The 22,915-nt window shown below is 34.8% G+C and overlaps 1 protein-coding gene across 2 annotated transcripts in view; it reads right to left on the minus strand.

The window, feature by feature from the left end:
- Positions 1-22,915, minus strand: part of LRRTM4 (leucine rich repeat transmembrane neuronal 4) — a 751,239-nt gene that overhangs the window by 582,849 nt on the left and 145,475 nt on the right. The window lies entirely within an intron of this gene.

The following is a 22,915-nucleotide window of genomic DNA, read 5'->3' on the forward strand; positions in this document are numbered from 1 at the left end:
CTCATCCATTTCCTCTTCCCACCTTCAATCCTTCGCCCCCTTTGGCTTTGTCCATAGGTCCTTTGTTCACATTCCTTGATGACCCTTCCCCTTCTTTCCCCCATTATCCTCCTCCTTCAACCCCTCTGGTTACTGTCAGTATGTTCTTTATTTCAATGTCTGGTTATATTTTGCTTTCTTGTTTGGTTTTGTTGATTAGGTCCATTTATAGGTGAGACCATATGGTATTTGTCTTTTACTTCCTGGTTTATTTCACTTAGCATAACATTCTTCAGATCCATCCATGCTGCCAGAAGGGTAGGTGCTTCTTCTTTCTTTCTGCTGTGTAGTATTCCATAGTATAAATGTAACATTGTTTTTTGATTCATTCATTTACTGATGGGCACGTTGCTTCCGGCACTTGGTTCTTTTCAATTGTGCTGCTATAAACACTGGGGTACATAGGTTCTTTTTGAATTGGTGTTTTAGGATTCTTAGGGTTTAAACCCAGCAGTGGAATTGCTAGCTCAAAAGGCAGTTCCATTTTTAGTTTCTTGAAAAAATTCAAAATAAAAAGCTTCTGCACAGCTAAAGAAAACATCAGCAAAATTAAAAGGGAAGCAACCGTATGGGAAAACATATTTGCCAATGATACCTCAGGCAAGCATTTAATTTCCAAAATACACAAAGAACTCACAGGACTCCATGCTGGGAAGACAAACAATCCAATTAAAAAATGGGTAAAGGACCTGAACAGACACTTCTCCAAGGAGGACATACAGAGGGCCCAGAAGCATATGAAAGGATGCTCAGCATCACTAGCCATCAGAGAGATGCAAATTAAAACTATAATAAGATACCACTTCACAATGATCAGAATGGCCATCATAAACAAATCAACAAACAGCAAGTATTAGAGAGGTTGTGGAGAAAAAGGAACCTAGTACACTGTTGGTGGGAACGCAGACTGGTGCAGCCACTATAAAGGTATATTTTATTTGCCCTATTTTATTATTAATATTTTGGGGATTATTTTTTCTATATTTGGTGCTTTTATTCTCCCTACCCCCTCCTTTCTTGACATCTATTCACTGATGGAAATTTCTTTATTAAATTTTTTCCTCTCTTTCTCCTCACTACTGTGGAAGTAATACTTTATGTGATTTAATATTTATGTGTGTGTGTTTAACACTGATACTTGACATGGCAATATCTAAAGAAAATACTCTACTCTCCTTTCAAATAACATCTGACATTTAGATGAACTCCATGGCTTTTCTCATACATACCATGTTATAGTCCTTTAGTTCACCTCCACCTTGAACTTAATATCCTGTAATAGTCCCTGCTACTAATATTAATGTTTATAGTTAATTATATATATTTCCCTATATAATTATTAATTTTTTACTCATAATTATTATTTTCCTGTGTTTTCTAATAGGTTAAATTTTTTCTTCTTCTTCATTAATTATACCTTTGTGGTGGTTCATTATAAAAATGCTCATGAATGAACTCTATCATGTTTTATCTTGCATTTTGCTATTTTTCTTCAGTGTTACTTAATCTGGGTAGTTAATCTGCCCAGAAGCTATTTTTTCTCACGTTAAAAATATGCCATTGTTTTCTGACCTTTATGTTGAAGTTGGGATGTCTGCTCTCAATTTTATTGTTATTAATCTGAGTTTGATCTATCTTTTATTTCTGGTTGCTTTAAAATGTTTCACTTATAGTTTGGTAATCTACAGTTGTATAATAGTGTATTTATTTGCCATTAACAAACAACAAAAGGGCATACGTAGCTCATATTTCATTAGGTAATATTTGTAGTCAGTAGGCTCTGAACTTATAATTATTAGCAATAATCTCAAATAGTATCAATCTTTAAAATTATGAATAATTAGGTAATATTCTGAAGACAAAACAAGGGCAAATATTCTATTGAAACATATGGTTAAACAAAACACATACCTTGTATATTCAATATATGAATATTTATATTCTCATAGATTGACTTTACAAAACACTATCAAGTTTTGGCTAAGTTTCACTTAAATGAAAAAACTCCTGCACAACCCAGGAGATAATGATCAATAAAACATCTTTTTAGGGCTATTTGATAACATGAAAGAAAGCTATAAATATATTTATACAAAATGATCCAGGAATTTACCTTATAAGAATTTTATATAATAATAATTTCATTCAAAAGACAATGAAAAAACATATTCAATATAATTTTTGATAAAATAAATTTAAACTGGAATAAGCATGCTTAACATTTATGGCATGTCTGTATTGTGAAGTGCTTATATGGCTATTTCCAAGGAACTTCAGGTGAAATGATATATTAAAAATTTAGTTTATTGAACAATATATATCCTGAGGTAAAATATAGTCGGATCAAATGATTAACACATCAATAGACAGATAAATATCACATAAGAAGAAGTGAATAATTTATACTGACCCAGAGTCAGTTTTAGTATTTGGGTAGTATCATTAAAAAATTTTTAAATTTTGTCTTTAATTTCTGTAATATCCAAGGTTATTACATAAATTACCCTTATAATCAGATAAAGCAAAAATTTTGAATGAACAAAATATAAGAAAATTAGTAAAAGTAGATTAAACTAGATGTTTACAATATAGAGTATAAATAATAATTATTATTAACTTATGGTGTTTCATAAGTTAAATATTTGAGTCTCAGAAAAGTATAAAAAGACTTAGTAGCAGGTAATACATACCAAAAACAGAAAAAACATATTTCTAATTTTATTATACAAAATTTTATATCTCTCGCACAGATAATATAATAAACAGAACTAAAAGATGAATAACAAATAAAAAAATGGGGGAAAGGAAGGAAGGAAGGGTTTTTAGGAAAAAATAAAGGACACATGGACAAAACCAAAGGGGGTGGAATCAGGGGAGGGAGGTGGAGATGGCTGGAGTGGGGGGAGTGGTGGAAGATGAATGCAGACAAATTTCATACAACCATACTTGAACAACAATACAATATTTTTTTTTAATGACTACTGTGGGGGACTGCCAGCAAGATGAAGAAATAGGTGGACGCACCATATCTCCTCAACAACCAAGATTAGAACAACAATAATTTACAGACAGAATAACACCCAGAACTGACAGAGGGTTTATCTGAATGGAAGTCGGACAGCCAAGGAGTTGAAGTAGACCCGTACACCCAGACTGGTAGGTGAAGACTAGCCGGGCGGGTGCGGGTCAGCGGAGGCTGGCGGAGGTCGGGGAAAACTTGGTGCGAAATCGGTGCAACAGCCAAATGGCAAGCAAGAACGCAGCGGTGATCCCTGAGTACGCTAGCTGCTAGCTGCGGCTGGCAGACCCAGTGAGGCAGCGATTGTGGACCAGGGCAGAGCTTGCAGCCCAGGATCCCAGAGTAGGGTCTGAGCCCAGGAGAACGGAACTACCGCTATTGTTCCCTCTTGTCCCCGCTCCCTCCCCCGCCCCTACATGTATTGTCACAATCTAGCGACTGGGGTGCCCAGCCCCCGTGAACACCTAAGGCTCCGCCCCCCACCATAACAAGAGTGACCAGACTGGGGAAAAAAAGAAAAAAGCAAAGGAGAGACAGGGAGAGATATGTTTCCAACAGAACAGATCAGTCCCCCAGGACTCATCCTTTCGAGCAACCAAGAAATAGCCAGTCTATCAGATGCACAGTTCAAAACACTGGTGATCAGAAAGCTCATGGAATTGGTTGATTTTGGGCACAAATTACATGAAAAAAATGCAGGTTACCATAAAAGAGATGCAGGAAGATATATGGAGGAGAGCCAATAGTGAAAGGAAGGAAACTGAGTCTCAAAACAATACAGTGGACCAGAAGGAAGATAGAATCAACCAAGCAGGAAAGCATGATGAAATAAGAATTCAAAAAAACGAAGAGAAGCTTAAGAGCATCTTTAAACGTTCCAACATCTGAATTATAGGGGTACCAGAAGGGGAAGGGGAAAAGCAACAAATTGAGCACGTATTTGAACAAATAATAAAGGAGAACTTCCCCAATCTGGCAAAGGAAATAGTCTTCCAAGAAATCCAAGAAGCTCAGAGAGCCCCAAAGAAGTTGGACACAAGAAGGAACACACCAAGGCACATCATAATTACATTAGCCAAGGTAAAAATGAAGGAGAGAATCCTAGAAGCAGTAAGAAATAAGGAGACAGTTACCTACAAAGGAGTTCCCATCAGACTGTCAGCTGATTTCTCAGAAGAGACCTTGCAGGCAAGAAGGGGCTGGAAAGAAATATTCCAAGTCATGAAAGACAAGGACCTACATCCCAGATTGCTCTATCCAGCAAAGCTCTCATTTAGAATGGAAGGGCAGATAAAGTGCTTCTCAGATAAGGTCAAGTTAAAAGAGTTCATCATCACCAAGCCCTTATTTTATGAAATGCTAAAGGGACTTATCTAGGAAAAGAAGATAAAGAAAAATCATGTATAGTAAAAGGACAGCAAACTCACAATTATTAACAACCACACCTAAAGCAAAACCAAAAGAAACTTAGTAAACAACTAGAACAGGAACAGAACCACAGAAATGGAGGTCACATGGAGGGTTAGCAACAGGGGGGTGGGAGGAGGAGAGAGAGGGAAAGGTATAGAGAATAAGTAGCATAGAATGTAGGTTGAAAATAGACAGGGGGAGGGCAAGAATAGTACAGGAAATGTAGAAGCTAAAGAACTCATAAGTATGACACATGGACATGAACTAAAGGGGGGGAATGTGGGTGGGAGAGGGGGTACAGGGTGGAGGGGAGAGAAAGGGGGAAATGGGACAACTGTAATAGCATAATCAATAAAATATATTTTAAAAATGACTACTGTATGACAGCTAGAGGGAAAACTGTTTTAATATAAAACGTCTCTTAGAAATCAATAAGGGGAGGTCAAACAGACCAGTAGCAGAACTGGCCACTAAGTATGTAAGCAGCCAATAAGCATACAAACCTGCAATCTCAGTCATAATTAAATAAATGCAAGTTATAACAAACATATACCATTTTTCTCCATATGCCCGGGTAAGTTGAAAAAGTTTATTAACAGCTAATGTGGATAGGAATTTGAAAAAAATGAGTTGCTTCATTTAATGTTTTGATGAACATGAAAATTGTTGTATCTTTTAGGTACATAATTTATTGGTACTTTGAAAAATAAATATTGATAATCCCACTTCTAGATTATATTGTTTCTATAGAATGATTATAGATCTATGGTCATCTATAGATCTAGACTCTGTAGTCATAAATACATTTTTGCCCAGAAAAACAATGTTTGAAGCCATACTTGCTTCTTATGACAGGATGATGGGCTTTGAGAAAAGAGTAAACATTTGCATAGTTCACAATCTAATATGTAATACATAACAAAAATAAGAGGCATTTCAGTTTCTCAAGTGGAATACTAATAAACACACTTAAGTTCATACTTTTTCTATATTGTATATGGTACATTTTATCTGTTTAGATATTTTCAGGGTCAGAATATTTATTTGAGAACATTTTTCTAGAAACTCTTCACTATTTTTTAAGTCATGGTCAAGACTCAAGTATGCAGATTTAATATATACTCTGAAGATTTCTGTGTTGAATCGGTGACATACATGAAAATCTGACAGCATTTTTTCAAGATAAATATAACAAACTATGTGTTAATATGTGCTTTATTATCTCAGAGATATTTTACAACTGATTGTCACACTTAGTTTATTTGCACACTTCCTAGCATAAGGGAAGGAAATGTAATTTATTTTCAACCACATAGTTTTCCCAGGAAGCCTTTCAACATCTGATAGCTAGGTGCTCAGGAGTAAGCACCCATGGAATCTCTCTAAAACAATTGTTTGAGGAACCAATGCCAAAAGATTGTGAGTTAGAGGTCCTCCATTGAGCAGAGATGAGCAGAGACCTCCATTTTTCAAAAACAACCTTTGTGGTTCTGGGGCAAGCACCAGACTACACTCTGAAAAACACCAGCAGAAGTATTTGTCCTTTACATAAGTCCTAGCAATGTTAATCCATCTCTATTACCCTGCTGCCGCCTCATGAGGTATGCAAATATAATCAGGAACATATTCTCAAAACAGTGGTCACAGAATGACCTTTTGCCTAACACTGTTTAAACTAGAAATCATGCCACTGCTGTATTTTTTCCTCATATCATTTTAGATAGAATAATGTGATCATGCTAAAAATGGAAAGGAATATTTTATTTAAATTGAAACATAAGTGTAAATGGGCTATGATCTAAAAACAGTCCAATTGGTAGGGTACTAGCCATACCACAAACCAGATCTTTCCTCTCTCTAGATATTATCCTGTTATGTGATGTCCATGGCTATTTAAAAACCTGATTTGAATGGAACCCTAATACAATAATACATCTGGCTGCTTAAAAAAATATACATTCTCTATTTAGAGCAATAAATTTTGAAATATTCTCAGTTACTGATTTTATTGCTGGCACATTCATAAGAAATAGAGAGAATACTTGATATATTTTTGTACTTCAAGTTGTTTCAGGAATTATATTCATTTCATGTTTCGTAAACTAAACACATGACTGAGAAAACTATGGATCATAGTAATCATCCAGAAAGCGGTGATAATTTCATGCTTAAAATTTCCTCTTGAGTTTTCTCTCTTCTCACAAACACTTTTCTCCTATGGGGAGCTCTGTGTTCTGTGTGAAGGTGTTTTGAGTCATGGCACAACTGGGTTTTTTGAGAAGGCTTTTCTCATACCACATGCCTTTCTTCTCTGATACCTTGAGAGTCACAGCTCTGAGTCTATTACTCGGTACTTTCCTCTTTGTGCTACAGAACAGAAGGCATTCTAAGAAAGAACTATTGATAAAGACTTTTGTGACTTAATAATTATATTGATATGAGGAAAAGTGTGATTAATAACTAATGAGATTTTGTTGTATTTGTTCCAGGCCCTATTATAAGCAATTTATATATATTAACTCAGACAAAAATTCTAATGTCTGCTTTGTATAGAAGAAGAAACTGATATGTAAATATATGAAATATATATTGCTGAAGTTCACACAGCTTATGTATTAGATTAGACTTGGGCTTCTAGCTTCACTCTTCTCATTCTAGAATCACTAACCAGCGGTTCTGAAAGAGGGATTCTTCGAATAGCTGCACTGGCATCATATGGGGATTTGTTAGAAATGCAAATCATTATTTAGAAATGCTGAAGCATTAAGGTGATAATAAAATCAGGACTGGCTTTTACTTGGTTTTACACTTGTATTAAAAATTCTCTGTAAAAAAATGCAGATGATTGATCTACCCCAGCCAGATCTTCTGAGTCAGAACTTCTAAGAGCAGAGTACAGCAACCTATGCTTAGATATGCCAGCCATAGCAAGTTCAAACATGAGAACCAGTACACCAAGCTATACCATTTCACTGCTTAAATTAACATAGACCTGGATGTAAGTGAATGTCAGAGATATGCTGGATTAAATAATTTTGATATTAGTTATTCTATTATTACGCTTAATGTTTGTATTTTGCTAAACAATATGCTTACAATTCACTATGTCTGCTATTCATTTAGTGACAATATTGACCAAGGCATTTGAGTTTTGAAGAAATTAGCCTCCATGAGGAAATAAGAAATATATAAGACATTACCACTTTCCTCAAAGAGCTTATACTATAATTGGGAAAATAAGAAAGATTAAAAACAAAGATCCCTAAAACGTTGTCTAAAATTTAATGGCTTAGTTTGGAATGTGATGCCTTGCAATGGAAAACCTAGGCTTGAATCCCTATTCCAGCATTGATTAGCTGTGTGACCTTACCCAAGTTATTTGACTGCTCAAATACTCAGTATCTTAATCTTCCTTAAAAGAACTTACATATTAGGTTATCATGACAATTAAGTGAGCAAGTGTGTGTTTTATATAATATATACAATATATAAAGCTTCATAAGTGTTAATTATATATCATTGCTTTCCTTACTGCTTATTAGAAGGTGATGAAAGATCAATGAGGACTGGTGTGTTCAAGGAAAAGTTTTAAAGAAAAGATGAGACCTAAGTTGAGCAGAATTTGCCTTTGCCTCACTCTGGTGAAAAGAAAAAAGAGTTGGTAAAAAGAGGAATTTGAAAAATATTTCTGGAAAATGAATAAACCAGTTTGATGATGCAACAAATTTGTGAAGGAGAGTGGGTGGAGATGGATCAAGTTCAGAATTAAAGTTAACATGTGGGCTTTATCTTGCTACGAAGTAAAAGTCATCTCTAGTAAAGACACATTTCACATTATACAAATCAAACATGCTCTAGCAAAACTATGAAAATTATAACACTCAAATAATAGGCATTTACAAAGACCTAATAATCTCCAGGCCATACTGGACTTCTTTTAATCCTCAAAATGCAATGCAAAGTAAAAAAAAATGCATAGAAATAAAACATGAAATGAAGAATGAAAACACTGTTAGCATTGCTGGGCAATACATTTTAAGAGGTAACAATCAGAGCAGAATCTCTGTTGGCTAAAATTTGAGCCTCCGAAACAGATCAAGGGATAATGGAAAATACAATTCTTCAAAAGGGAGCAGAGTAGATTGCACTCTAATAGCCCATTTGATTTTATAAACTCCATTAATAATTCTAGCTGTACATTTCTCAACCTTTTATCCTTAGGGCTTAGCCAAAATTAAGTCAACTAACAACAACATTAACAATAGGCAAGAGAGTAGAATTATGTTTACTGTGGTTCCAAAGAGATTTCCAAAGTAGATACACTGGTAAAGAACAAATCCTCTTAGCTATTTTTGGCTTTGAAAATGTTTGTGTAGTGTAATGCTCTGCTTCTAGATTAACCCACTCACTCACTACTTGGGCAGTTGTCCTATGACAATCATGAGTTTTAAAAATAAGAGTATTTTTCTAAGGACAGCTTCAGATTAATAAGCACAATATGTGATATTTTAAATGTATTACTTTGAAACATGCTTTGTAAATATATAAATCTCAAACTTCCCCACTCCATTAACAATACCAGATGTATGAAGCTAATTATAGGCTTTATTCTTTTTTTCTTTCTCTTTATTTTTTAAAGATATAGAATATACTTAACATGTTACATGGTACAATTTCAGAAGTTCTACCATAGGGGATAATCATTCGTTCTAAAAGTATTCAAAGATATGTTATGTTAAAAGATAGCAGGGTGGGTATTTCGGTGGGAAGAGGGTGGGTGGAGGTAGAAGAGGTTATAAGGGGATACATGGCAATGGAAAAATAAATTTGTAAAAGTTCTTTAAAATAATAAAAGAGAAGAAATATTGGTGCTGGAGATGTTATATTAAAACACTTTCTAAAACAAATAAGTGTGCCTGAATCATAAATCTATAAATCTATTTGATATCATATTAGCACATTTATATAACGGCATTACTTTCTGTTAATGAGATGATTACATAAATCCAGTACATCTACTAAGAAAACAAAATGAGGAATTTTCTGAGTAAAAGTTGGTTGTTTCTTTCACTCCATTTTAGGACCTCATACAAATTATCTCTCAATGTGCTGTACCAGATTGAAACCCCAGTGCTGCCATAGAATAGCTTTATGACCATGAGATGTATTCTTTGTATGAACATTAATTTTCTTACTTATGGAATTGAGGATAATAATCCTCATAGAGATGCTTTAGGAATCAGAGTGAAGGGGTATATAAAACTCCCTGGAATACGATAGGCATTTAATGGATGTTGGATATGACTAGATTGTTTTGTTTATGGTATCTATTTGCTTCTTCCTGATGACAGAGGACATGCCAGTTTTTATAAGCATGCTGATTTCTATATGAGGATGAATTTTCTGATTTTTTAAAATTTTTCTTATGTTTATGGGGAATGTTGGGAGGAAATTGTCCACAGATCTCATGGGTTTCTACAGGACTTCTAAGAAAGGGGGAGGTTTCTTTGCTTTCCAGGATGTCTCCATTGGGGGCAAAGTTGAGCAGGTTTGCTAGTAGTCTTTTTAAAACAGATTGGGGTTTCTGTTGTCACAGAAACAGATCAAATGCACACTGTCAAGCTGGATGACTCTGTATCACCCCATGGGGCTGGGGAATCAAGAGGAGCCTTGTGAACATGAAGCTTATGTTGTATGCTATGTCTTAAATTCTCAGGCACCTTCTGCCAGCTTCTATGAAGGTGTGGCAGGCTAACTCGTTAGCTTGCAAACAAGGTAACATCTTAAGTCCTTCACAGTTCTTGACAAGGACTAGTTTACCTAAAGGAATTAGTCATTCTTCCTGATGAGGAAATTATGTAAAAACTAGAATACGGCCATGAGTTGAAAAGCATAAAGATGTTAATAAAATTATTTCAACATATTATGTGTTTTGAATAGAGATCTTAACATTTAAATGTCCTCAAATGTATGACATACCATTTTAGTGGCAGTAAAACAAAAATAAGATAAAGTATATGTAAATAATTTCTCTACTTCATATTTTCACAGGACCTGGGATTAGATCACCTCCTTGTCTTTTTCTGCTCAAATGACTTCTGTTGCAGACTTTTTGACCCTGACTGGATGAAGGTCTCTGTTGTAACTGCATGGTAAATTGATTTATTGGAAAATGCAATGAAGACTAAGAGACATAACCATCTTCAGAAAAGGAAAAGTCAGATTAGTAACTTCAACCTTCAAAAATAAAAAAGTAAGAGTTTCTGAAACTAAACAGTCCTTTAAGTCCTGTGTGTAGAGAAGTGAACAAAATGAATCTCCACAGAAAAGATTTGATTAGCTATAGAGAGCTAAAGCTGAATCAGACCATATACATCATCTAGTCCAGGTCTGGGAAGATTTGGTCACTTGTACAAGGTCACACTATGTATTTGGTGGCACACAGATCTCATAACTACAAGGCCAGCATATTATTTCTCTGTATCAGACATTTGAAACTGTGACAGCAATACAGAAAGAGTCTGCACACCCTGATTTGGAGAAAATAAATCTGAGTTTCTCTTTTTCATTCATTGTATTTTTCCTTCAATTTAGTGGAGCCATTCAATTCTTTTTCTTTCATGCAATATGTTACAGTTACATCTGTAATGCAAGCATTTTTAAAATTTATAAATATTCTTTCTTAGCTAAGCTAACCTATAAAGTTTATATTTCTATTACAATCATTTATATATCAAATAATTTATAGCAAACACAAAAGAGTGTTATTTATGAAATGGTAGTGAATCAGTTTAGTGTCATTTGTGTTTCAAATTTTGAACTTAGTTGGATGTTTTCTATAAGTCTTTTTGTCACATTTTCAAAGGCAGGCATGGTGGTGAATGTTTTATGTCATTAATGTATTATGTTATTTATTAATTTCATTGAATTAAAGAAATATGTATGTCATTATGTACATTTTTAGCTTAAATTTCTATGTGTCAATGAAAGAGTTCTGTAAATACTAATTTGGATGACACAAAATCCACCTAATGTAATAATTAGGAGTTAAAAATATACTGAAAAATTCCAAGGATATATTACATTTATACACACACATTCACACAAATGTGTGTGTAATTGAGCATAAAAAAATACCAGGTAAAATTTTTACAATCTTACTTTAAAATATATCTGTTTATACAGATGACCATAGTACTGCCATTTGAAGTCAATTTAAATATATTATTTACTATAATTATATTTTAATATACCTGCGAACAGAGTTAAGAATTAAAAGGGTTGAAAATGCTTGGTTTTCTTCCAAAAAGAAATTTAGAAAATCTGAGGGACTGAATTAGATATCAAATTCTACCTGTAGTAAAGATACTATAGCCTCTTCTAAAGACAGTGCCAAAGATAAAGCCAAATGAGAGTTGTGATAAGGTAAAATCATTTATCTACCTTAAAAAGACAAAAGTAACAAGTAAATGGGTAATTTTAAACAGGTGATTTTCAGGTAATTATTTATTCATTGACTCTTTGATTAGACAAAAAATCAACAGATATAGGCTTTAAAAGCCCTTGATATTCCCGAATCCTTAAATGGTATCCAGTTAGCAAATTAATTTGTAATTTAAATCTATTTCCTGGTTAGTCGTCTTAAGAAGACTTATACCTCCTTATACTCAAAGTACCACCAAAATGAACTTAAAACTTCTATTTAAAGATAGTACTGCCAAATAAGTTAATAATAAATCTTGACTTATCCCATCACCCCCACAAGCAGATATACTTCTCTGCTTGAACAATACATAAGGACCTTCCTTTTCTTCCTCCTCCCCTCCTTTCTTCCTTCTTTTCTCCCTACTTGCTCCCTTCCTTCCTCTTTTTCTTTCTCCCTCCCTCAGTCCCTCCTTTTCATTTTTTAAAAATTTCCTAGTATATTCCAGACACTGTGATAGGTTTTATGAATGAAATGTGGAGGCTTTATGGAAATCATTAGGAAGGTAGACAACCCAATGACTATATTGGTGCAACCACTGCAACTGGGCCACAGACCTGAGTCCTGAGCTTTAGAGGGCTTAGTATATCACAAACACATGTGCCAAATATACTGAAGAACACAGCTTCCATATCACTCAGATCTAGCACTCAAGTCCAGCAGGGGATAACAATCTTAAACATCCACTTTTGTGATAAGACTTTTCAGGCCCCAAAGAAACACCTCTCTACATGTTTATCATATTCCTTTTAAACCAAAGGCAACTAACTATATCTGAGTACTGTAAAAATTTGTGGATTGTACAGCTTTGGGAAATGAAAAATGCTTTAGGCGCTGTGGAGACAATTGAGCAGCAGATGGGCTTAGGTAAGAAAAAATATACATGTATTTACTCTTACAGTCAGCATGGAGGCAATGTCTTCTTACATAGTAAAATACCATTTTCCAGAATTGTGGTGCATCTATGTTTTACACATTATTCCATTTTGTAATTTCAGAGGGACTCATACTTTAGTGTAATTTTTGTGTAAGTTGCACATGGCAGTTGAGAATCATTTTGCAGTATGAAATAAACCATGTCAATGGTAAATTAGTGTATATGAAAGTTTAGACATAATATGTATGAAGCATTATCCTCCTCCCTAATATTGTCAACCAGAGTGTTCTTTATATTCCAGAAAGCTATAATTGTCAATAGTTTTATTACTATAAAAATAGAAGTTTGACATTAGTTTTAAAAAATATACATAAAAGTATCCTTATGTAAATATAATTTAATATTTTAATTAATACTAATTATAATTAGTATTAATTACTAATTAATATATAGTAGAAAGAAAGAAAATAGAAGAAAATATAAATTTGAATAATTCAGAAGAAAATATGTTGTTTTAAGAAGTTAATATTCTGATTTATTTTCATTTATATTTTATTAAAATATATCTACTTGTATATACATGGTAAACAAATCATATTTTAATTTTTAATTCTTTTGATTTTTGAGAAAGAATACAAAGATTGTTACAGAAATCAGAAATTTAAAAATGCAAGAAAATGAAAACTGAAAACAATATAATCTTCATAGAGACTGCTTAAAATTTTAAGAACTTGAGACAGTGAAATGGAGCATATTTTTGTGGGACATGACCCACTTAAAATTTGCAATCAGGACATTACAAATACTTTATTAATGAATATTTAATTACTTCATTACTGATTGAAACAGTGAAATCAAGCAAAACAAAATTATTCTCATGAAATTCATTGTTTCAGTAGGTCAGATGAAAGTTTTATACCTTTATATTCTTTACTAGTTGAAAACTTAATTAGCCTTAGAAACAATGGAGATCTGTGTGTGCTTCTATTTGCATATATTTGCTTGTATATGCATACAATGTCTCTGGAAGGTCACATTGTGGAACTGTGACTGTTGTTATCTCCTGGAAGGGAGTTAAGTGACTGTGGGGGGGGGTGGACAGAGCAGGGTTTTGAATATTATGTATATGTTATTTATTTAAAAATTGTTTTTAAATCAAACATTTTTAAAAAGATCTTGGTTAAAAGTAAGGAAATTCCTTCCCAGTCAGGTTAGTCTGTTCACTTCTGTGTTCAGTGCATATTAAAACAAGATATTATTGCCATTATTTTGTACAAAATGCAAATAATTGGATGTCATTTAGCTAGCATGTCAAGAACTGTGCTGCTAATGAATAAACAAAGGGGAGCAAAACATAAGAGCTGAGAGCCTTGCTTTGGTTTTGCTACTGCAGCCTTTCAAAAAAAATACTCCAATTTCATCTCACTTGCTGATATATTACTAAACTAAAGATCTCTTTCTTCATTCAATACACTTTAAAAATGTGTCAAACAATGTGTATCATAGTTTTAAAAGATACAGTACCTTCCTTCTCAAGGCACAGAGTCTACATGGGGCCTAAAAAGTGAAAAAGGCAATTACAGGATTGTTTGACAATTATTAGAAAGTGCTTGTAAGGTAACTGAGGTCATGGCCCCTCCACCTTGGAGAACATGTGACTACCCGGCCAGCAGCCATTGGGAGTGAGGAAAATAGTCTGTTTGAGGAGACCTAGCCTTCTTAAGGCCCCTGTGTTTATCACAACCCCATAGCATTTCCACACGCTACAGCAGCACCCTCCCCTGCTATTGACCCTGCTATTTCCCTAACCCAATAACTAGTACCAAGGCTGGAGGGGAGTGCGGTCTCTCTCGCCCAATATGACGCCATTGGCGCCCTCCCCTGTAATGCGTGAGTAGTAACCAGCATGTCCACAGCATGTCTACATACGCTGGTCCTTGGGGAATTTTTTTTGAAATATCACAAACACCACTCCCTGGTTTGGAGCTTCTGTGGTACAATTACTGTAGTTGTCAGGATATTCCAGAAAAGAACTGTTGAGTCAACCACATGGGACAACATGTCATGCTTGGGGGGGCTGGGGGGGGGGGCGAGTCCTTGGGAAGCATCCGGGATGGTGCACAGTTCAATACAGTATGTGGTGGCAATCCTATTAGGATGTCCCTAGTAGTCCCGCAGACCTTGTAGAACTTTTAAAGGTGGCAAAGTACCTGCCTGGGGAAGAGGAAGAAGCAGTCAAAGCAGAAATAAAGCAGTTAGAGGGTGCACCCATGTTAGAGAAAAAAAATGAGGAGATACAACTCTAAGGCTAGTCTCAGTCCCTCCATTCAGAGCATTCAATTTGAGAGGACTCAGCTACTTAAACTTTGCCTTTGCTTTAAATATTGTTCTTGTTACTGTTTTTAAAGGAACAGCTTGATCTCAATGTCAATTTTTTTTGCTAACAAATTTGGCTAGACCTGCTAAAGGTCTAGTAAATGGGATGAGATCTCTCTCTAATGTGCAAGCTTTCATGTTTTTGCATCATAAGAATTCTGCTCAGAAAGGATTTAAATTGTTGGTTTAAAGAGGGAAAAATGTATTATTCCCCACACAGTTAGTTGAACTCAGTAAGAAAGAGGAAAAAAATGAGTTTTTGAAACACTCTGAGTTCTTCTTCTGGAGGCGCAGGAGCTGTGGTCCTGGGAGCAAGCCCAGAGCTGGTAACTCCCCCGCCTCCTCTTCAGCCGCTGTGAAAGTTGTCAAGGACACTAGATAATGAAACAGTTCCATTTTGAGCACACTAAAGGAATGCAGTAATCACCAAGAATAAAAAATATATATGTGAGGTTATCTGCCAATGAGGGAGGAAAAAACTGCTTCTGAAAATTATGCAATGTATTCATAAATTTGTCAATCTGAAGAATGAGTGTTAATTACTTGCTTTTAATTGTCACTAAAAAATGAAGATTCTAATTAAGTTGGGGAAATATATAGTATTGGTTATAAAAGGTGTGAACTATGCCAATAGATTTTGAAGGAAATAGAATTAAAAGTAAATTGTTCTCCATTCTGGATGAGTTAAAAGGGAAAACTGAAAGGGACTAGGAAAATTACAGAGTATCTGTACAAGTTGAAGAAGGATTGTGCAAAGGGAAGAAACAAAAAAGCAAATGAGAAAATCTCAGCCCTGGCTGGCGTAGCTCAGTGGATTGAGTGCGGGCTGTGAACCAAAGTGTCGCAGGTTTGGTTCCCAGTCAGGGCACATGCCAGGGTTGCAGGCCACAGCCCCCAGCAACCGCATATTGATGTTTCTCTCTCTCTCTCTCTTTCTCCTTCCTTTCCCTCTCTAAAAAATAAATAAATAAAATCTTTTTAAAAAGTTGAAAATCCATTTTTCTATTTCTAGAAAAAAAGAAAATCTCGTGCTTTCTCTACAAAAATTAGTAATTCAAATTATGGGTGTAGTCTTTATATCTTCAGTCTTCATGGGTACAGTCTTTATGTGTAAAGTGTTCATCTGTGTATTACATGTGATGTGTTCTCTGCCTCTGGGTGGCATAACTAGACATAACTTTCCATATTTTATTCACCTAGAGAGAGTAAACACATATAAATTAAGCAGGATCCCGTAGCCTGGACAAATTATTTTATGTGAAAACTGGTGTTAAGTTTAATTAATATCTTTTAAGGTTACTGCCATAAAAAATGTGTTGTTTCATAAAAAAAATTTTATACTCTTTTGGTTAAGCTTGTTTTAAACCCTTCCCAAAGTTCACATTTTAAGAGACTTTTTAACTGATAAATGACTTTGAGCTATCTCAAAAGACCTGGAATATCTCAAGGATCTGTTCTCCCTCTTTTTTAAAAGAGACATTTTTGAACTCATTAGGCTTATTTAGTATGCTCAAAAGTACATGGGAAACTTTGTCAAATAAAGAACTAGTAAGTATGTTGTATTTGTATACACATATTTTTTATTGTTAAAGTAGATGTTCTAGAGACTATATAAAACTCTCCAAGATTCCACAAAGTTCTAATATACTTTCATTTGTAATTTATTTGTTACCTTAAAGTGTCATTACAGAAAAGCAAATTCCTTTGTCCATTGTATTATAATCAAATCTGTAACCATGTAATTTTAAGTTTTGTCATTTATAAACTCTGATACATTTGCAACAATATATTATGCCTTTGGAGGGTTTCATGAAGAGGACTCTGATTTGTTTTGGTTTGCGTATTTCTGAGAATGGATTTTTGGAGCATACCTTTAACATGAATAAAGACTACTAGAAATAACATTACAAAATAACTGGATTTATAGAGGTGCTTTCATATGATCAGGATAAATAGAAATTGTAGGTCATAATAAACTAAAGATAATTGTGGCACTTTATAACTTTTTTTGGAAAATATTGCTAATTTTTCATCTTTTTTTCAGACATAAGAAAATGTTTTTTTTTCTCAAAGCAATTTGGTAAGTTATAGTTTCATAAGCAATATTGAAGCACTTGTATTTTTCTCCCTACCTGATCACTTTGGAATTTGGAAACTCTTAATGAGTGAGTATTATTCTTTCCATGACAATATACTTGTTTGCATAAATCTAATAGAAATCTGATTTCTTCATAACAGGATGCATAAAGCCAGGTTCCAATTGTGGTTTCATTCACCAAATCTTTGTCTCGAATGTCGTGATCAGAAGAGTCATGCCTCGACTCTGGATGTCACCGAATCCTGAAGAAATTGAGATGGACTTTCAAAGGTAATAAAAGCCCACTGCAGGAATGTCCTGGTACCTTGCTTGGTCACATGGTGCATCGCAGTCTTTCCAGGTAAGGATCCAAGGTTGCCTTCCTGAAACATGGCATGAAAAGAAACTGAAGACATTTTGGGGACCTTGAGAACTTGAGAAACTCACCCAAACCTGCAGGTACTGTAGGAAAAGCCTGAAGGCAATTGTGTGGCTGGGTTTTCTAGCCCTGAGAGGTTAATTAAAGTGCAATCTAAAAATGCCTTGTAACATTCCATCAAGGTAGATTTAAGAAAGCCAATATGATCAATTGCTATTCCTGTTGTGTTTATGCAAATAATCAGTCCAAATTAAAACTGGACTTAATGCAGTAAGTAAATTGGTTTTGATTTGGCTCTTTGATAAAAATGAGGGTGATTTTAGGAAAAAAAATATGTTTCAATGAAATCTGTTATACACAGTTATGGAAATTAGACTATAATTCAGTGAATTGTCTGTAAAATGTTATTTCTCACCTATGAATTAGACTGGATCCTGAATTTTCCTAGGTTTTTTTCAAACTAATTTTTCATTTTTCTTTCATCTATTCATTTGGAATTACTGAGAACTATTGATGCAGTATCAACCATATAAAATTTACTATATTTACTGCTGTATATAATGTTCACTTTTTTGCCTACATTTTTCAGGTAAAAATAATGTGCATTATACATGGGAATTGGCACTAGAACATGGGTGCACATTATACATGGCAGCATGTGGTACCTAGCACCTGATGACAACACCATAGACATTTAAACTACAGGTAAAGAAAATCTATCAGATTGTCACTGCTTAATTTCACTCCAGCAAATTTGGAATTTCACTCCTTGCATTTGGAATTCTTCTCATCAGATACTCTTAAGACTCAGAAACCAGCTTATGATTTGCTATGTTCATTAACCTTTGTGTTCTTTCTGTTTTAATACTTGGTTGCTTATTTATACACTATGAGCCTCACTTTAGAAGCCCACCTGCACTGCCACTGCTTGAAATCAGAGTGAATAATTTGGCTTAATGGACTTGTTGTCAGCACTAGATGGTTGAATTGGGTACAACCATTCCATGTGAAGATGATGATGCTTCAGGGATCCCAGCCTTCCATTCTTTGGGAGAATCAGCTCACGGCCTCTCTATCCCAGTCTCAGATCCCCTTCCCTTGTCTCCCTTAGATCAGGCAGGAAAAGGCTTTCATACCCTATTCAGGCAGGGACCTATTTTCTCTGTCAAAATATTGGGGTTGTCTGGTCAGGTGAAACAAAAGTTATGTTCTCCTTAGCCTTCTTGGCCTTTACCTTACTCTGCTCTTCTTAGCATACAGTTCATACTGTGTTTATGGCATATGGATGTAATGGGCCAATGCTCTCACCATGTAGGGACTCCCTGTCTGGAAGAATCAATGTGAAGATTGTGAGGTGGAACAGCAATATTGGGGTAGAGTGTGAGGTAATTTAGGACATGGAACCTTCATGACTTCAGAGAACAGGTGGCTACCTGGTCAGCAGCCATCAGGAAAGAGGAAAACAGTCTGTATCTGGAGTCCCAGCCTTCTCACAGACTCTATGTTTATCACAACCCTGTAGTATTTTCACATACTTCCGCAGCACCTTCCCCAACTACCACAGCTACCTCCATAACTCAATAAGTAGCACAAAGGCCAGAGGTGGGGTATGGTCTCTCTCACCCAGTTGGCCACCATCGGTGCACTCTCCTGTAATGTGAGTAATAAATGGCATGTCCACATCTGCTGGTCCTCTGGGTGCATTTTTCTTTTTTTCTTTTCAGACTATCATGAACACAAGTGTAGCTCCCTGTTTTGGAGCTCCCTGTTTTGGAGCTGCTGAAACTGGAACACTGTGAGATACCTTAAGAGAAAAGGCACATAACTCAGCCTGGTGAACAGGAGTTAGATAGGGGAGGAAGTGAGGAATGTTTAAGAAGATCTTTCCAGGCAGAGGAATTAAGACGTAATGAGGCTCACTGTAAGCTGGAGTTTAATTTACAACAGATAAACTAGTGAGGAAAGTAAGCCCTAGATCACTGAAGACTTTATCTTACATTATTTACTAAGGGGCTTAAATTTTATCCAGAGGGCTCTGGAAAACCACTGACAAGTTTTTAACAGATAAGTCACTGTGATCAGATTTGTGTTTTAGAACAATCACTTTGCTCTGAGGTGGAGAGCAGTAAAAGATGGAGAGAAAAAAAGCCAGAGATAATTAGGAGGCAGTTGGAATTATTAGGATCAGAATGACTGTGGTCTAAGAAAGACTGAGGTAAATGCACAGAATTATTTGTGACCAGTTTGGTTTTGGGTTGGCATTGGGGATTAGTGAGTTTCCAACTGCCCCAGGGTTCTCAGATCTATCAAAAATATATGCAGAATGTCCAGTAAATGTGATTTTAGAAAAATAATTCATTAATATAAACATTTGATATGTATTTTGGAGAATTATGCTACAAAATTATACCTTGTTTATCTGAAATTCACATTTAACCAAATGTATTGAATTTAACCTGGCAACCATACAGGTGTCCTATTGTGTTAAAGTAGTGACTATAGTATCTGCATTTGCAACATTCAGAAATTCCTCTATCTTCTAATACAGATACAGGTTTAGGTTTCATTTAACATAATGTATCATTTTAAATCAAGAATATCAGAAAAAAAATCTAGAGCTAGAAAGACTGGAGAAAAGGAAAGCTAATTGTGTAAAAATAAAATTGATTTGAATTTTAAAAATAGAGAAACTTATTATCATACCTCTGGCTTCAATCCATATTTTCATACACAATATAAAAATCATATTTGTGACAATTTCCCCATCAGTGTTTTCTCCCTCTCTTCCTTGATGTCAATTTTCTAGTTTGCTTTGCCAGGAAGACTTAGTTGCTGAAACTATTTGAGAAAATACTAGCCTTAAACTTTACATGTATAAACTCATTTAATTTTTAAAACAAATAATAAGGTAGTTATTAATGTTATCCTAGCTTTAAAGTATCTACTTTCTAGCCCTGACCAGTGCGGCTTAATTGACTGCAGCATTGTCCTGTAAACCCAAAGGTTACAGGTTCAATTACAAGGCACATGCCTGGGTTGTGGGTTCAGTCTCCTATCCATTGATCGATGTTCCTCTCACATCAGTGTTTCTTTCTCTCTCATCTCCCTTTCTCTCTCCCTGGCTATGTCACTGGGTAGGGATTAAAATATATATGTGTGTAGGTATGTTCTAAAGAAGGCTCAGAAAGGTTAAAAATTTGCCTGAAATCACATAGCTAAACCCTGAAATAGCCAGTGATAAATTTAGATAGTTCTGACTATGCCACAATACCAATTCCCTTGAAGAGATCACCTCACCTACAACTTCCTTCAAGCCTCTTTGGTTAACATATAGAATTTTATACGATGATAATACTTAATAGTTGCTCTCATTATTCCTTCATATTTAGGTTGCCTTCTCTGAAAATTCATGAAATATAACAAGTTTATCTTGAAATAATTAAAATATAGAGTCTGGCAGACATAAAGCCTGCTGGAGTGTGATCAGTAGGGTAATAATATGGGTGTAGTAATTTATAGTTTTAATTTGAACATTTCACCTAAAGTGTCATATGGCATGCTTGAGTGTGATATTGTTATGTTACAGAATTACATGCTTATGGTTTTGTAATAAAAGATTTTGTAATTAAAGAGGTGTTATTTGTGCCAGGCCCTGTATATTCCTGGTCTGTGCACAGAGACAAATGAGACTAGCTGACAAGTGCTGTTTTCAAAACTTAATTTCCATATTTTATGTTCATTGTGCCAAGATCCTTTTTCAAATTATTTAAAGCACTCACAAAATGCTTTTATGCTTTCACATACACTTGTATCCATTTCACTATTATATCGGTTGTGCTCCTTAGATTTTATTTCCCCTTAAATGATCCAGCTTTCCTTCTAATTATTGCCACTTTTTAAACAATTCAATACTTTTGGTTGTGTTTCTATGACATTGCCAAGATGCATGAATTTAATTTTGCTCATTATTATGTCATATGTTTTGTGTCTTATAACTGATATTTGTATTGAATTGAAACATTACTTTGAACATTATTAAAAGTAGGAACAGGTTTTGAATCATTTAGATTCTGTCATTAGGACATGATTACTTTAGTTGGTGTATTGACTGCCATGTTTTATCCATTTTAAAAACTGGTGATCATTTTAAAGACAGATTAAAACATAAGAGAGCCCTACAAACATGTATGCACACACATACACGGGTTCTGGCACATGTGTTCCACATTTAACTTCCACAGGGAAGCAGTTCACAGCTGCTGAGCTCGACAGACTGTGTTTATGCTCCCCTTATGGCAGTCGTCATTTTTGAGCTTGTATTAAAGCTATTTATGTATATTTCAAGTCTCCCCTAAGATTTTTACAGATAGATGCTGCGTTTAAGTCATCTTTGCATCTCCCACAGCGCCAACACACAGCTTTGCATACTGGGAGTGCTTGTTAAATGTTTGTTAAATGAATGACAGAAAAAAGTAAATTTAGTTTATTTTACCCCCTCGGTCTACATTTTTTATTAAAACGCAGTAAATGCATTCGCCACAAAAGCTTTTCCCTAGACTTCTCTTTTATTTCTTACTAATGTATTTTTATCTCCAAAACCTTAAATTACTTTTTTATCAATGAAGTATCATCTTCTACTGCAAATGTGAGGTTAAAAAGGGATTTAAGATGAAAACAGAAAATACTTGAGATTTATTTTCCTGCTCTATGATTATCCAAACCTTCTACACTGTCCAGTGAAGCATAACAATATCAGTTCCTGACACAGCAACGTAACTGAGTAGTCTGAGAGTGTCTAAGATCAAAAGCTTATTTCATAGAGGGTCTTCAGAGAATAATGATGGCTTCAGAGTAGGCAACTAAAATTCTCCTTCCTATAATATAAGAATTTGACTGAAATGATCAAAGGCATGTGAAAATAGAGAAAATTTGCATCAGCACTGTGAATAAGGAATAGAAATATTCACATTTTGAAATCCACAAGGGATCTTTTCTTCATTCAGTTGAAATAGAACCTAATTCAATGGTTGCATTTACTTCCTGGAAAAAGAAGGCAAGCTGGTGTTAAGTGGGGGGAAAAATAGCCAGAAGAGCCCCACAAAGATGTCTTAATTTAGAAAGGTGAGAAACTGAGGGATGGAATGGAACTCTTCTGCTTAGAATCCCCTTTGACCATCTCAGATAAAAAAAAATATTTCCAAGTCAGCTGATTTGAAACAAGGTTCAAGGAGAATATTAAGTATAGTCACACTCAA

Source organism: Phyllostomus discolor, chromosome 6, assembly GCF_004126475.2.
Source record: "Phyllostomus discolor isolate MPI-MPIP mPhyDis1 chromosome 6, mPhyDis1.pri.v3, whole genome shotgun sequence".
Taxonomy (NCBI): domain Eukaryota; kingdom Metazoa; phylum Chordata; class Mammalia; order Chiroptera; family Phyllostomidae; genus Phyllostomus; species Phyllostomus discolor.